Below are 19,283 nucleotides of genomic sequence, written 5' to 3'. Positions count from 1 at the left end.
GGATTATTTATATTATGACATTACATTTATCATAACTGCAGTTTCTCTCATATCACGATTTATGAATATCAATCTTGCAAATTTTCCTCATATTATATGATACAAAAAAAATAAACGAATGAAATTATGTCACAAAAATTTCATTTATTACAAATTATAAACATACAAAATAAACTCGAAGTAAAACTTTTTATTTTTTCGTAATTTTATAATTGCATTGTTGAAGCCAATGAAAAAATTATCTTGACATGTTTTATAATCATACTTTACTCTACATATTTTATACACAATGTAAAAATTATATAGATTATTAGAAAGCTATATGAAAACTATATGAGAATTCATTAAAAAATAACATTCAGAAATTTTTTTTTAATATGCCATATGTATATGTTTTACGTCAATATGACATATTTTATGCATTTTTAAATCTGCTGTCGTATCTTCTTCTGATAAATTGAATATTATTGCCACATTTATGCTCTTTTGATAAAGATATGCTCTAACTTATCCAAACTTGAACTTATGTCACAAGATGTCACTACAATATTATATCCTATGAAACATAACTCAACTTAATATTTAGTACCTTTTATTTATGTACTATATTATATTTGTCAATAAAAAATATATAAAACACACACACACACACACACACACACACACACACACACACACACACACACACACACACACACACACACACACACACACACATATGGTTGCACACACGCACATATATACACATATACACGAAACTATATCTCATATAAGGCGAAACGCAAAACTTCTCGGCGCTGAAGTAGCACAGGCTGAAAGAATTAAGGTACTTTATACTTTTTATGCCGGTAAAAAGCATTCGAGTTCCACCGATGACCTTTTCACTCGATATTCATCCTTCTTCCTTTTTTTTTCTTTTAAGGATATGTAATTAATACTTTGCTATGTGTTATTGTTTTTTTTTCAATTTACTTTATTTTTTTGAGTCGTTACCTAGATAGGTAGTTACCAAATCTACACAAAAGCAGATTTTGCGCCGTGTCTGCTGCAGACTTTGTGAACAGCTTGCTAATAGAAATAAAACAAGATCTGATGGTCAAAGTATAATGATAGATTGACGGCAGAATCTGCTATTCCAAAATATTTAAATGGAGCATACTGCAGTTCCTGTTCGATTTCTACTGCCAATTTGCTGCTTATTCTATTAATATAAGATGAATAAGTGTAATAAAATTAAGATTTACATATGTGTTATAATATACAATGAATAGGATGGTGAGAGTTATAAAGTCATTTTTATTTTTTTAAGAAATATATATATATATATATATATATATATATATAATATATATTTTTTAAAAAAGTAAAAATAACTTATAGCTCTCTAAAATATTATAAGTATAAAATATTATATATATATATATATATATATATATATATATATATATAATATTTTATACTTATACATACCGTAATATGATAAACCTTTTTTATGTAGACTCAAATGTTATTTTTGAATTAAGAAAAAGTAAGAACTTATATATTCAATAGAAATCACAATTAACAAACATTGAGGCTTTCATTTGAATTTATTGAGAATGAGGATCATTTGGAATCGATTTTAATAACGTTTCGTAATTCAATTGCTATTTACTAATTGTTCAATTCCCGAGACAATGGAAAGTCGGTCCAATTGCATTACCTGAGACTAATCGGTATTTTTGACACGATATCGTCTTGAAAGTTTCCTTGATCGGGTGAAAGTCGTCATTGAACAAATATCTGTTGAGCAATGAAAAATTCCAGCTTTTGATACATAAAATATTTTTAATTATCATTTACTTATCATCATTATTTATTTTGTTTAAGTATATTTATATTAAATATATTTATTAAATATAAGTAATAAAAAATATGTGCGTGTGTGTGTCTGTATACACATTATATATATATATATATATATATATATATATATATATATATAAAATGTTCTTTACAATCAAAATATAGAAATTTATTATTAAATAGTATTTATATAAATAATAAAAATAATAATTTAGTTATATTTAAAGATATAAATATTATAAAATCAATTATAATCTCGATTATTATTTAAATAAATTTTAAAAATTGTCAGTAAAATGACTTTTAGTGTTAAAAATAAATGTTAAAAATAAATAAGCTTTTCAAGCGAATGTGGAAGGAAGAAATAAGCTTTTCAAGTACTTGTGCAACACATTATGAGATATCAAAGTTGCACGTTTTGCGCTGTAGAATTTGCTGCAAGGCTGCTCGCAAAGTAGTGTATAGATATCAAGGTGGAGGACTCGCTACGGCACCCACTACTACTGATAAATTTATCATTCGCGTCTATTTACAACTGAATCAATAATCGATGCCTTAGGTGTACCTCGCGTGTAGACGTAATCATGCACCCGCATCGCGGAAACGCGATCTGACTCTAAGGTGTTTTACATTGCCTCATCTATTTTCAACTTTCATATAGGATATTCATATTTCGTGCAAATGTCGATTGTCCTTAAGAGCTTCTCGTAAGGACGCACAGCCAAGAATTACTTTAATAATCTTTACTTGAAAGCTTGAGAAAGAACTTAGTTTACGAATGTCACTCGCCGAGAAATGTCGAGATATTTGTAAAAGAAGCGAATAAGATTTTAAGTGAATAATCGATTAAAGCTTTTCTTTCTAGTACATCTGTCTTCTTCGAAAAATTTTCTTTTCATACAATTGAAGAGATTCTTACAACTTATTCTTAAGAAAATATCTTAAATGTTTCGATAAAAAAATAACAAATACTTTTATATCAAGTATAAAAATGTAAAAACAAAATTAATAAAATTAATAAAAACTATTATTAATTTAACAAAAATAATTATTATTTAATTATATAAGTTGCTAATCACGTCTTAAAAAAAGAATTCTTCTTCTTTTTTTTGTCATCAAGTTAATAGAATTTGCGAAAACATTTTAATAATTAAATATTTCCCACTCTCTCCTCCTTTTCCTTCTACTCTTTTTCTATCCTTCTGGTCTCTTCTTCTCTTTTTCTTCGTAACTATTCTTTGTGATTTGTCAAATGTATAATGACGTATATATCTAACATTAACTAAACATTACCGATTGCAAAGCAACAGATACATATTGTGCAGACATCCGCTTTTAAAGATTACGAGCGGCACGACCCAGACAGGTCACAATTTCCGTGACAATCGTATGAATATACTCACACACACGCACACGCATACACACATATGCATTTATGTATAAATATATATATATATTTTTATATAGGTACCTTTTAAATATGTATTACCTCTGTATATGCAGGAGGTATTGTATGTTTAAATGTTTGTCAAAACATAAATCCGATCACTCGCGTGATCGGATTTATCTCGACTAAGTCTAAATCGGTTTAGAAAAGTTTAAAAAGGTCTTTTCTTTTCGAAAGAGATATAGTAATACGTATAGGCAGAACATCGACGAAATTTTCTTGATTTTTCGTCTTGACGGACTTAAAAAAAGAGAAGTAACTGTAACGGCACAAATCTTTCTTTCTAATATTTTCTTAAATTTTCTAACAAAAACAATAATATGTTTAGTTATCTGGATCTAGTTATTTTTAGTAATCGTGTTAATAATTTAATTTGATATGAATTAAAAATTTACATTTTAAACAATACAAAAATGAATTAAAAATATTAATTTTTATCTATATGATATAATGCAATGAAAATGTCTTGTAGAAACGGTTAATATGGTACTTTTATTTCTAGGCATCTAAAATAAATGATCTTGATGTCATTTTAATCTCAAATAATATTGTTATACCAATAGGCTTTTTTTCAATATATTTTAAATCGTTTTTTACTTTATGATTAAAAAAAACAAAATTTTTATCAACAAATCGTAATTTAGATGATTGCCAATATTATTTATAAAAAAAGCCAGGACCGAGTCATTTAAAATGACTCCAAGATTTATCATTTATTTCAGACGCTAAGAAATGAAGATCGTGTCAACCATTTTTTTTTTATAGTAAAATGTCTTTTATAACAATATATTTTAACAGAAAATTAATATTTTTCATCTTATTTTTTTTTAATGTATTAATTTGTAAAATTTTATTTCGTTCAAATTAAATTATTAAAATACATTGTTATAGTACAATAACGTTAAAGACAGCTATATTTTTTGACCCATCACTATTTTGACGCCCCTTAAGAATGTTCCACATGTTTATGAGTTCTATACATACTAGAATGATCTTTATCTTATCAAGACGTGTGTTGGACATGGCCGAATTGTGCCAAGAGTGACAGCTTCTTATAAGGAGAGAACGCGAGAATGAGGAAACGGATTTGTACAAAACTTATTTCTTTAATAGTTTTTTATTAGTATTAAAACATACCGAAGAGCTAGTGCGCAATATGTAGTTTTTTCCGTGAAAAATTGGGTCGTTGAAAAATTGGGCGAGAAAAGTTTACTTATAGTCCGTAAGTTGAGATTTCGTTGAAGTGGCGCAGCGAAACACTTAATGCACCTGACTGTTAGGCTGCCGACTTACGTTAAATTCTCGTCGATTTTTTTCTTCAAGGATATACGAGCTCTATTTTTATTTTTAATAAAAAAATTATGAAAAAAATTGTATATTAGTTTAGATCGCATTTAAAATTAATCCAAAAAATATTTTGCGTCGGTTTAGTTTTTTTTTTGTTTTTTATGGAGGAAAAAAATGCGTTTACGCACACCTCGAGGACCCATTCTTCGGATCTCTGTTAAATTAGCACAAAATATTGAAAAAATATCTATGCACAAATTAAGTGTATCCTTTTGTGTGCTAATTATGCGCTCTAATCCCAATTTTTGCCTCGAGCAGTTTAGCAGAAAATGACGATTGAAAATGGGGGGATTGGTTTATCTATTCTCCTCAAAATTAAAAGAAAAACTAAAAAGTTAGTAGAATTATATGCTTTTTATGTGCTTTCAAAAGCATTTAACAGAATTGTTCTGTCTCTAATTCATAATAATTCACAAGATATAGGCCATGAAAGTCAATATACGTATCACCGATATAAGAATAAAGTGTCAGTTAAGATTCAGATAACGATTTGGTTGATTTTAAAATGATCCTTCATTTATATGTCAAAATATATAAGATCAGATTTTTCATTTTCAATCGTCATTTTCTGCTAAATGGCTCAAGCACAAAAATCGGGACTAGAGCACATAATTAACATATAAAAGACACTTAATTTGTGCATGAGTATCTTTTTAATTTTTTGTTGGAAAGGGAAGGAGGGGGTTAACTTAAGAGATATTCCTCAGGATAGTGTGGGATTCGACACATAGCATAAAAATCCGCCGTGCGCCCATATTCCCTTTGTAGACCTTACTCTATAAGCCATGGTGGAGGAATTCCAGAACATCCGAAGACTTCGGAATTCTCCTACCCATTTAATTTTATTTGTATCACCATTTATTTATATTTCTAATAAAAATTTAATTTTTATTTACAAAATAGCTAATCTTTACATTGCAATCAAACTTCACATAAAAATAATTTTGAATACTTAAAGGGATGCTGACCTGACGAGCGAACTCCGACGTAAACGTTCACACATATGCACATCTACACATTTTGCACCGTTTACAGCGTTCATTTGCATTAGTTTTACTATTGTTTATTGTTATTATATCGAGAATCGAGTTTTTTCTTTTAATATTTAATAAGAAAAACGTTTATTTCAAGTAAAACTTTATTGTTTAAATAAATTTAATGAATGATTTATGCAAAAAATTAAAACTAAAGTCAAGGGAATGTTATTATCTCTAAAGAAATGTTTTTAGTAAACAATAAATATTTTTTATGTTATAATTTTCGAATAATATTTATTATTCCCTACTTGCAATATTAAACTCATGTATATTTATGTATATTTATATTATATATAAACAAATTTGATATCAATGGTTAAATTGTAATACTTTCGAAATAATAAAATATATATTTAATATTATTTAATAAATAAACAAATATAAAACATATAAAGGAATATTTCTGTTATCGCATAGAATGTATCTTTTCTTTCTGGAAGGCTTTCATCAATTTAATTTATATCTATTCTCATTTTTTTTCTGAGATTATGGACAATTTCCTACATGATAATCATCGTAAGAACATTTAAAGCAAAAACATATCACACATTAAGTATCTTTTATAAAGGAAACTTTCTTATAAGTACACTTTTTATTTTACAATCAATATTGGAAAAACAGATGTTGTCGTTGACATTTGAAAAAAATGTTTTCTCTTCTAGTAATTTTGCAGCATGTCAGGTATATTTAGTCATTTTTTAAAAATAAGAAGCGCTTAATTAATAGTGAAGTATGGAATGGATTTTTATAGCATCTTTACGAAATATTATTTTCCTCTATTTTTTTATTAAAGCTGTAACAATCTTTTTGTCAAATTTTTAATTTGCTAGTAAAAGTATATGTTAAGGATGATATAACAAGGTGCATTTTCCAGATATTCGGAGGATGCAAGTTGTAGTATCCTCATTATTTCTGAAAACTTCATCATACAAAGGAACATCAGTTTGTCCTCCCGAAGAACAAATTATTAAAAGAAATTCATTATCTTTCACGTACGCTTTCAGTGTTATTTATAAATAATTTTTGTATCAATCTTTTGTAAGTTTATCCCATTTCGAACAAATGACGACAATATTTCCAAATTCTGCAGTTAATCTATCAACCATTTTTAAGGCCAATTCGTTTGTTGACTTTTGCATACATAATAGATGGGAGTAACTTTTTTAATGCAATTAGACTACATTGTATCGTATAAGAATGCATAATTGTGCTTCTTTACTATCTTCATTTTCTTGGGAATTTGAGTGATCTATTGTAAATTTATTAGCTACACTCCGTATTATCAATATTAAGAACAAAATTCAAATTTTGGTTTTGAAATTATATTCCTAGTTTGTGTTTGGAATCTTTCTGCTTATTATTTCTTTCTCTATTATTATTTCTTCAAGAATAACGAAGTTATTCTCTTTGGCTGATATTTTGGTGTGTGTTATTTTGCATTGCATTGCTAGCTGGAAAGGGACAGCTGTCAATGATTCTTGTTGTTATCTATAAATATTTTATTGCACTTAAAAATTTATTACGTTATATATACGTATGAAATTCTTATACAATTTTCTTATTTTATCTGCTTGTAACCTAACAGCTTTTTAAAGCGTTTGAAAGTATCAGAGACAATACTTGCTATTTATTGTTTCAATAAATTTAATTTCCTTTCACTGTATTAAATAATCTTTTGTTTCTAATCGACTTCCATCCATTTTTTGCAAAATGTTTAAATTTCAATATAGACATGCTTCGACAAGAGCAACAACTTTTATTTTGTATTCCAAGAGAATATGTTCTGGAGGAGACTTTGCATAGTCGCTTGCATTATAATCTTCTGTTGTTGAATCGTCTTTGAAAAAATAAAATATAATTTATAACTTTGTATTATTAAAAAAGTAATAAACGAAAAGGAAGAAAAACACAACATACCTCAACATACCTGCCGTACAATCCTTCATTGTATCAACATATAGAATAAAATCTTTATTCTATACATAACCACTATACATAATTTTCATTAATAATAGCGTTGGAATAGCTATTTGCCATAAGCATAGAGAAAGAATTAATTTTTTCATAAGGTTCTTTTGTTGATAAATATGATATGACTCTGACCGTCATATCATATTTATCAGTCATATACAAAATTAGTATACAAAAGAACATTGAATTCACTTTAAAGATTTTCATCCATTTTCATCTTTTTTCCATAGTTTCAATGTCAATTTCCTTACTTATTGAAAGTTTCGATTTTTCGATCATTTTTTAATTATAAAACAGTTTTAAAATATTAATCTTTTATAATAACTTGTAGCAATAGTTAGCACAGACTAACACGATACTCATTTACTTACGACTGTTTATCATATTCGTCGAAAAATTCCATCAGCAATAACAGTCATATCTTATGTTCAACAAGAAAAGATTTCCATATACGAAATAAAACTGACCAAAAATTATCTCTATATTATTATTTTGAAAATACTTCAATTTAATCATCAAATTATTTCTAATGTTTTAAGCAGAGAATAATAAATATTCTTCAAAAATGATAATAACATAAAAATTATTTATTGTTCACTAAAAATAATTTTTTAAGGTAACAATGATTTCTCTTTAATGTTATTTTTAATTTTTGCATAAATCATTCATTAAATTTATTTAAAATAAAATTTTGAAATAAACTTTTTTATTTTTATTTATGTTCAGAGGGAGCAAATTAAGAAAAAAGAAAATTTAAAAATTAGATCTATTTTCATCATTTTTATATTTACAATGAGTATAAGGTATAAGAAACTTACAGAGTGTTCTAAATCACATTTAAAAATAATATAAAAAAGTTTAGTAGCGGTTTAGAACTTGGATCAAAAATTACTTAAGTAGATAAATAGAAATGTATTCTAATGGAAATGTAATTAAGAAATAGTAACAAAAATCTCAATTTTTTTATATAAATACTTTAAGTATTTAAGATTATTTACATAAAGTTTCATAGGTGTGTAAAGTCGATACTCTCATGCTACAAAACTATTCTGTTGAAGTTCTAAGTTATTTAGAATAAAAGAAAAAGTTCTTGATTTTTTAGAAAGAATTCTGATCAAGACAAGGAACTCGCATTTTTAAAATAAGAGTATCAATTTCACAATTTTTGGCATATTAAGATCAAGTAATTCTGATATTACTTTAAGTAGATATAGTACGTAACAAGTAAGTATGTAAAGTAAATATGTAAAGTAAGTAGACAATTTCCTTTCTAACAAGAGAACATTGGAATGAAGGTAAATGTTTTATACAATAAATTTAATATTTACTCATATGTAGAAGAATACTTAAGCAATAACAAAGCTTTCATTAATTAAAATTCTATTTAAAGAAAAATAATAAAAAACGCAAGATATGTTGTGCATATTATAAAAGTAAACAAAAATTTTATAAACAAATTAATTCACAATGATTGTCACAATGATTTTGTAATGACATTTTTTGCGAATCGATCTGATAAGGACAACGTATATTTTCTGTATTCTTCTTGAAATTTCTTCTTGTCTCCTTCAGATATAGATTCCATAGCTATATTTCAGCCTAATCACGAATTCATCAGTCCAAAGGACATTTTTTTCAATACGTCAACGGTTTTAAGACATGTTTATTATAAAAGTCCATTCGCTTTTAAGTTTTTTTTTTATTCACGTAGGATAATTTTCTTGCGATGAGCCATGTTTACATGATGCGTGTAATTGACAGCGAAAAAAATATTTTTTAATAATATAACAATATAATCTCAATACATCGAAATGATTTGCTAGACTCTATGAATTTATAATATAACACAGATAATATAAAAATATATCTTAGGAACAGAATATAAAATAAAAAGTTGACTGAGAACTGCAAAATTTTTAACAATTTGACACTTACGGTATAACCATGACGAGACGACATTATATCTGATAAGAGTTCTAATAGCATTAGATCTCTCACATAAAGGTTTGTTGCGAATCAACAATTATGCAAATTATGCATTATTTTAAGCGACTGATAATTTATTTGCGAAACGGAATTTTTTGAAATTTATTGAATTATAGTCTCGTAATTATATGGTTTGAAGATGATCTAATTATTAAAATCGAAACGTTTGTTATTTATATCGATCATTGTTTTATGGTTTGCTCAATTTCAATATAATTGATTTGACATTAAGAATGTTACTTTTTTGGTTTTTATCTCTTCAATTTAATTGTTATTTATAAAATAAAAATTCAAGACTTTACTTACTTTTGTAAGTCCTGTAAGTACCGTATTCTAATAAATTCAATATCATTCATATAACATATTAATTATAATAATGTTAATAGATAAAATAAATTCTTTTTTAATAGAAGGAAAGACAATGGAGCATCATTGGTCTGACATTTCGTATTACCATTGCTAGGACATACCTAACTTTAGATTTTAGAAAAATCTACTCGAATATTAAAAACATTTATGTTTACTTGCTTTTGTTACATAATTCGTGATATTTTTAAGCAAGAATTGTACAATTTTTAGTCTAAAAAATTTAATTATCTAATAAAATTTAAAATTTAAAAATCGAGGATATTTTAAAGTATAATTCTTTTTAATAGCTTATTACGAGCAAAAAGTTGTGATAAGATTGAGATTTATATAATATAAAAACTGCAAAATTCTATCTGTGACAGTTATCAAACTATTTAATCTTGATATGTCAAAAATTGTGAAGTTGAAAACATTTATTTAAGCAAGTTTCTTTGTTTTAATACTTGGAACTTTTCTTAAAAAATGTCAAGAACTCTTCCTTTTGTATTAAATAACTCAAAATTCCTAACAGAACTATGATTTTCGAATTTTAAAAATAATATATTTTTATCAAAGTTTGTTGAAATCATAAATTATGGTCAAAACTGCTACAATTCTTAAAAATAATCGATAAAATAAGAAAAACAATAAAAATCGCAGGCTATAGCTATTACATTTTCTGAAATATTACATTGTTTTATATTAACATACTTTTACAGTGCGTCTTAAAAATTACGACTTCTGACTGAAAATGCTAAAGTTCTAGCTTATATTCGATAAAACAAGAAAAATATGAACTATGAGGTTTTAGCTACTACACTGTCCGAGATATCGAATTTTTTGAAATTCATTTCTTCTATTTTCTTTTTATTCTTTAGCGGTATATATGTCCACCCCTGCACATGTACAGTTGGAGTTACTCTATATGTCTATGATATTAAAATAGACCTTTTTATTTATTTCTTAAATAATACTTCTACTTTCATTATTTAACTTTTAACCTCAAACGTCTTGACTTACAATTAAACGTTTGTTATTGCATTAAAAACACATTTTTTTGTACGAAGAAAGATATTCTAGTTTTAAACAAAATTGAAAAAAATATTTTTTTTCAATATATATTTTTTGAAAACATTGTTTATTTAAAAAAAGTATCTTATTAAATCTTATTAAGTTTATTAAGTCTTATTAAAATCTACATTTGTCGTAATTGCAATATTTTCTATCCTGATATCAATCTTGCAAATTTTTTTACATTATAATATATAATTTAAAAAACTTATACTATATTTTGAATCTCATTTCAAGAAATCCCTTGGAATCAGAGAAAAGCCACAAATAGCGAGCTTTGTAGATATATGCGAATTTTAAAATATTTACGTATCAAGTCCACGAATACGCCATGAGAGCTTTATCTAAATTAGAGTCATCTATTCCGAAATATTTGTCTACTTCAATGAATATAATATAATGAAGACGAATGATGAATATAATATAATATAATGAATAACGAAACCTAATTAATTAATTAAACTTTTATTAATTAAAATCACAACTTTATGAAGATTTGAACATATCGAACAATTTACGATCTAGAAAATCAAGAAAATACTATAAATGATTTTTACGTATTAGAAACGTTCAGTACAGTTTCTGAAGATTTAAATTTGATATTAAGAAATTCATGAAATCAAAAGAAAATAAATATGGATGACCAATTCTGTGTATTAAGGCCGCGCTCTTTGGGACTTATGTCTACTTGTGCAGATCCACAGAATCAAGAAAATACCACGAGTAGTGAATTTTCTATATCAGTTTGGTGCTCACTTGATTTCCCGTTTGCTTTTAGAAATCCATGGATTCAAGAAGGTACCATGAGTGGCACAAACATTTATGACTTCAAATTCCACATCGATAAATTCATGTGATCAAAGAACACATTATCATATTAATAATGATAATGTAAATATAAACATGGAGAATAATGCCTCTTCGAATAATAACGAGGAGAATGACTCTAAAAATAAAAATACTTTAACCATAAACACTAATCAATCTCTATCTATCGAAAAAAATGATTACTTCCAGAATCAAAGATTATGAAACTGAACTCTTTACAAATAAGAATTGTTTAGATTTAAAATCAAACTTCCCTGATTGAAGAAGTATTTATTTCTATAACCATAAAAAATGAGAAAAATCAGAATAATGCTTCTACGTGATGTTCATTTAATCATTGATTTGACAGGATGAACCTCAACTGAAAAAAACTGTTCGTTTCTATAAAAAGAGAGCATCAAATGAGAGAAAAAGGAAGACCACTTACTTGGTAAGAAAAATTTTTTTAATTTTATATCGTTTTATAACTTTTTGTCTATATTTATCTATATTTATATGTACTTAGCTTGTTTTATATTCGTTCATATATGATACAAAAAATAATAGGCTCATGAAAACATAAATGCAAAAAAAATTCAAATACTATCGTGAGAAAAAATTGATTAATAAATAAACGAGCATATGATTTTACATATAATTAAAGTTTAATAAATAATCTTATTTCACATATCGATATGTATCTCTATGCATACATAAATCAAATTATTATACACATATGCGATCATTATTTAGAGAAAGAATTTTTTGTTATATTTTTCACTACAAAATTCTTTATAAATATTATTATGCAAGTTCGGAACAACTTGACAGCTATTAATATATTATCAGTAATAATAGACATTTTTAAAATGATTTTATAAATTATAAAAATTATGAAGCAGATTGTAAAATGTTTTAAGACAAAATTTATAAGGGTATAATTATTAATTTATTTACATACATACGGTGAAAAACTCATAATTTTTTTTATAAAGTTATTGAAATTTTATTAGACTTTTAGTAAAATTTAACTACAAATATTTTACATTTTGCAGTAAATATGAATTAATTAGAGAAAATCACATAAAATTTTCTGAAATATTATATTGTTCCAAGACATAATTTTTAGAGTAAATTTAAAAAAATTTTCTCTGTAATAAGAAAATTAATCAATCTAAAGAAGGAAGAAAGATAATATAGCGAGGAAGTAGATAAATGTGACTTCCTGTCTTACGAAATCGCGACGATGCAAAAAGCATAATATAATCGTGTTATGGAAAACTATTAAAAGGAATAAGGTGGACTAAATTAGGCCATTTTTATTAGTAAAATTATATCCTCTGCGCGCAAATAAGCCAATTAAGTTTAAACATAAGATTATACATAAGGTAACTTGAGGGAAGATGCTACACTTAATTTTGAATAACTTTTAACATATTATTGAATTAAATTGCGAAAAAATTATATAATATTTTTGGAATCTTTATTTATTCACACCAATTAAGATATTAACTTTCGATATTCCAATTATAAAAAAATAATAACTTGTAAAAATATGTATCTTCTCTCCATATGTACGAATAAAATATCATCTTCTATGAGAGAAGACGTTGTAAGAAATTTAAATAATATAAATAGAAACTTTCATGTTTTGCTTATCAAGAGTACACTTAATAAAAATATAAAACGAATGATGAAAAACTGAGAAAGCAGATAATTTAATATTGTAAACAGCAATTTTCATATATGCGGGCTTAAACAGCAATTTTATAAATTTAAACTATTTAAAACTTATATAAATCACACCAAATTTTAACTCAGAAAATGATTTTAATGAAGATCACGGTCAAGCACGAAAAATATTGTACTTACTGGCATCTTATCCCCAGGTGTGAACACAAGATATCACTATACATATATATAATGATTTTACAAAATATCAAAATACCGACTGGCAGGAAAATAAAAACTGTATATCATTTATCCGATTCTAATGTAAGCATCGAGCAGATCTTAGTTATCACGCTAAGAATTTTAGAAAAAGCATATATTTCACAACCCATCTCTTTGTATTTTTCCAAAGCTTTACTAATCTTTCGCAGCACGGCAAATCTCCCTGTCGGAGATAGTTCGCAACTGACTATCACAGCTGCGCAATCATTATAGCTAACACGTGTCCTATAAAAAAAATATAAACAAACTGGCTTCCCCTTTCTGGCATCTTCTATCGAGTTACCTTATCTAACGAAACTTTATGCTTATGACAATAAATACAAACAGAAATGAGATTTATTGTTCTCCGAGCCTGTTTAAAATGTTTGTTTCCTGAGGATTTATTGCCCGATTAATTAAAATGCCTGATTAATATTATTAAATTTTTTATTTTATTTTTTTACAGAATTGATTATTTATTAAAAGAAATCGTAGCACCTTGAATAAAATAGCTGTAAAATATTATGATTTATTCGCGATTCATAATTATTTTGCATGCAACTTCTTAATTATATTCTTAATTATATTGTAGCATGACGTACTTGCATGTTTTTCCTCACACATTAATCACAGATTATGTTGATGACGCACTAATGGTTACAGAATGTACTTCAGCTGAAAGAAGATGATGAAGAATTGACGGACGAGTGACAGTGTAAAGGAGAAACAGGCCTCAATAGAACAGACACATGTGATCATATGTGAGTATAGAACGATAAAGGAAGTGATAATGTCAATTTATACAATTTATACAAGAGATTAAGGCCGAGAGATAAAATTTAAATTAGCGAATGATACAAAAAAAAAAAAAAGAATTCGAACAAATAATACAAAGATAAAAAGAGATACATTTATACGATCCGGCCTATTGCATAATTAATTTTAAATTAAGTAGCGAATAAATTGACGTATTATATATTCTCACTTATCCCCGCGCCATTTTTGAAAATGCGTTCATCGTGGTTAACACTTCTCACTCTTGATCGCGATTATAATCGCGATTTGCGAAAAAAGCTTCTTCTCTATCTGATATTTTTTTTGCTCGTGACTTTTCAGTGTGCGTTGTTCTGTGCGAAACTCTTTACTCGGTGAATGGTCCAGGGCCATTCGAGAAGTAAACCTTCGAGCAAAACAACTTTCAGAGCTCGCAGTAATGTACTTTCACATTTGCGAGACCAAGGCATTGAATCGCTGGAAACTTGTTTCATATATTATGAGGAAGGGAAAGAGGAGAGGGGGGGGGAGCAGCGAGAAGGGAAGAGAAAGGAGAGATGAGGAACCGAGATGAAGACCGAGAAGAAAGGAAAGAGTAAGTAGGAAATTAAAGTAGGAAAGGATAATCGAGTTATAATTGTATATTTTTCATGAATTAACAATTTCTCGATTTTCCGAAATGAAAATACTCAAAATCGTCGCGATCAGCGTTTCCCGGGCGAAATCGAAATTTGCGATTTTCGGTCTCTGGACGGGCGACAAATGGTTAGCGTTTTTTTAACTCGAAAATTTGTCGGATTTACGAGGCAAAATTTGATAGTTCGCGGTCTTCCTAACGGCCGACGCCGTTATCTCGCTACGTTCCTGGGCCGCACTTTGGGAACGACGCTCGCTGAATGCGCGACCGCCAGCACTCCGATATTTAGAGAGCGATCTGTATTCAACGTCCTCGCGCTTAGGACACTGGATACGGTGACCCAGTGACACGCGGAAAATCTCAACGTGCACCGCGACGTCGTCGCATCGCGCTATACATAATTACCGCCGGCCGAGCGGAATTGTCTTGTAATTGAAAGTTGCGAGACGGACGCGCGCTGATGAGTTTGTGGGCTGGCTCTGACAACGATCGTAAAGAAGGAAGGAGAACGAACAATCGCGCCGATATACGACAGAGAATGGAAAAAAAAAAAAAAAAGAACAATCGCGCCGATGGCTCTTTTCCCGACATTGAAACCGACATTGTACGTAATGTGACTGATACGTAATCGTATATCTGGTTGCTCTTTGGTATGGGTGGATCGAAATTTTGTCGATGACGACGCGTATTCTGAGATTCGACATTGTTAAATATCGCTTTTGTAAACACATTGACGAAGCTTTTCGAATCTTACGCCGATAAAATATAGGCATGAGTCGAGATAGCGATATCTCACCGATTAAATACGCCGATCGATGCAATTCTGTTAGCGCTGTTCTTTCATCCTCTGCTGACCGTGAAAACTAAAATTCTATGGTGAAAGTTTCATATTCTTCAAGAATAATAATAAATACTTCTCATGATTCTTTAAAATCAATTGTTCAGTTATGCAGTTTTTAAAAATGAACAGAACAAACTACTAATGGAGAAGTAAAATAAGATAAATGACATTTGAAAGTAAGGAAAACTAAAATTTTTCAGTCGTGACTTACAGCATAGATGTAACTTTAATATAAAATTTTATTATTTTTAATTTTGTTAAAAAAAAAAAACCGTAAAGAATTATATAGAAATAAGTCATTATAATTTGTGAAGATTTTCCTTTCAAAGAATATAAGCAGCGATTTACGATATATCCGTTTTAAATTTAATATATGTTTATCCTTCAAACTAAACTAAACGAAATTTTTTTCTTTGAAAAGAAAAAAATAATTTGAACGTAAGAAATCGCTTATAAAAATTGAATATTTATTTATTCTTTCATTATATGGTTAGGGAACCTTGAAATCCCTTTTGTGGGATTCCATACACACACACACACACACACACACACACACACACACACACACACACACATTTCTAAATTATAAAGGAAAACAGAAGGAAAGAATTTAAAATGTCAATTCAAGATGCATCCTGCTGTTTCTATCTGCATCAAGATTTATCTTATTAATTGAACGTTTTTTCTTAAATGCTAGATTCTAGATTTTATTCATATGTCATCATTGTTATAATCAATGTAATTATAGATTGATCAAACGATGATGGGTTTATTGTCCAAAATTATTTGCACACGGGATCGGAGAGTCGCGCACTCGTACGGTTCCGGCGTGCACCGAATTAGAAGTATTTCGCGCCGGCTGTCTTTATATTGGCACTGACACGTCGCGTTCTCTCGAAGATCCGGTTTCACTTGGCTCGCAAACGGGAAGATATTCCACGACGCGGATGCGAGCCGATTCGAGATTTCTCATTATGTTTCTTATTCTATTTCTTTCTGATGTTATATTTCTTATTATACTATCTTATAATGTTACGGCACGTAACGCGACGCAAGCCAGAAATGCGAAATTACGTCATTGCCGAAAAAAAGTACAACTCGGACAAATCAGAGAAGTTAGGCAACATTACTGATACGGGAGTTTGTCATGTTCATTTTTATCAATATTTAATAATATCTAACTTCATTTTGATTTTATTGTTCTTTATCCTTTTTGTTATAATTATAAAAATAAAAAAAAAATATATATATATATATATTTTTTTTTTTAAATATATATTTCTTACAAATATATATTTCTTACTTTCAGTAGCAATGCATATGATTACAATTTTAATTTTCTTTATTTTTTATTTTATAATCGATATTTTATAATCGATCAGTTTGATTTTCAAGAAATATAAGACTATTTTAAATTGGAGAATGATTAAAAACCAATAAACAAGTAAGATTGGATATAAATTATAAAAAATATATAATATTTGTTGATAAAAGATAATCCTAAAATGGAGTACTTCAACTTTCTTTTTTTAACTGTATTAAACATAAAATAATAAAGTATAATAATATTACTTAACAATTGGTGCAAAACTTGATGAACACGATAACCCCTCTCCAATTTATTATTACATATGAGATAATTATAATTGCAATTATACAAAAATAAAATGATAGTAACTTTAAGAATTAATTTTTATTATATACAATAACGGATAATATATAATAAACATTCTGGACATCTTCATGTAATATTCGTTATTTATTCATCTACTATTTATGTAAAATTTATTCATCGACTATTTATGTAAAATTTATGTATTATTATTTTTTTATTGTCTCATTGGTATTCTTTTTATAAGCATCGGTGTATAGAATTTTTTTGATTCGCGTCGATTGATTGATTTTGTTTTGTTTAATATTACATGTCGTTCAAATAATAAATTTTATTTTTAATTACAGCGTAGACAGAAGCTTTTCACGAAAAAAGTTTTGTGAGAGTATAACATCATCATATACATTATTCTAAATCACATACGTTGCTAGAGTGGGAATAAAAACCGTCCGTTATATTTAGCCAAACATAGTGCTGAGAAGAAATGCAGCAATGTTTTATATTGTTTAAACCAGAATTAGGCATAAAATATATAATAATCTTAGTCTATATTTATGTGTGTAAAAACTCTTTATAACGTAACATATAACACACCACATACACACACACACACACACACACACACACACACACACACACACAACAATAATAATGATATAAGGGTATAGTACGGATATGATATGGTGTGGCATGTGATATGTATGATGGTATATGATGAATAAAATAGGAATCATCAAAGATTCATATTTTGTTTTATATTGTTTCTATATTTTTAGTTGTTGTTACTTGAACATAATTTTTATTTAGATTACTATTAGAAATTAATAAATGAAATAATTTAAAGAATTTGATTTTATATCTGAAAGAAAAAAGATATGCATTATGTTTATTATACATTTACGTTTATTATAATAATGAAACAATATTAATTTTTGTCACTTAAAAGTTTACAAGCATAAGCTAATATTTTTATTTATGTTACAATGTAAAAATAAATTATGATTAAAATATTCCTGATCTAACTAAATCTGAAACTACTTTTTATTTTTATAGAATTATTTGCAGAAATGTACTCTAAACAGATCAGATATTATATTCTATAACAAAAATTTATTATTGTAAATCTTTATTATTGTAATCTTTATTTATTGTAACTTTTTAATTTTCTTTCTTAATATTAAATTTTTTTTACATTAGCACTATAATCAGACATAAATAATTTTAAAACTTTATTATTCTGTCCTGTATTGTTATTTAATTTATAATAATTTACACAAATTATACGAAAAAAGTAAAATTTTTAAATGTACAGGACAATTCTGATACAGGACAATTTTTAATTTCGGCGAATCTAATGCAATCACGTGAAAGTATTTTGAATGCTTGAAATTTTATTCGTCTTCGCCTCGGTCCCACAAGTCGCGATTATAAGTCGGCTTGGCCCATTGTTTTCGTATTTTTTCGTACAAGGAATCAGCTCTGTACGAGCACGATGCGGCGCGCGAAAGGAGAATGGGAAACCACCGACAGTGGAAACTGTTACGCTCGTGCTCTATATAGCAACGTCGAAGCTAACGTTGCGAAGACTCGACAACGTTGACGAGCGAACCGTGAAAACATCGAGCTAA

At 27.4% G+C, this 19,283-nt stretch overlaps 1 long non-coding RNA gene across 1 annotated transcript in view; it reads left to right on the top strand.

Annotated features, from left to right (window-relative positions):
* Positions 1-18,752, top strand: part of LOC148935775 (uncharacterized) — a 107,613-nt gene extending 88,861 nt beyond the window's left edge. The window contains exons 5-8 of the long non-coding RNA XR_016140265.1: positions 11,831-12,310; positions 14,455-14,552; positions 14,908-15,160; positions 18,003-18,752. This is a non-coding gene — a long non-coding RNA (uncharacterized LOC148935775). The remainder of the gene's footprint in view (positions 1-11,830; positions 12,311-14,454; positions 14,553-14,907; positions 15,161-18,002) is intronic.
* The last annotated feature ends 531 nt before the right edge of the window (positions 18,753-19,283 follow it).

The sequence above is a fragment of the Pogonomyrmex barbatus genome, unplaced genomic scaffold, assembly GCF_055798465.1.
Source record: "Pogonomyrmex barbatus isolate J1 unplaced genomic scaffold, ASM5579846v1 scaffold4, whole genome shotgun sequence".
In the NCBI taxonomy this organism is placed as follows: Eukaryota; Metazoa; Arthropoda; class Insecta; order Hymenoptera; family Formicidae; genus Pogonomyrmex; species Pogonomyrmex barbatus.
The sequence above is the reverse complement of the archived record's forward strand: the minus strand, read 5'-3'. Positions and strand labels throughout refer to the sequence as shown.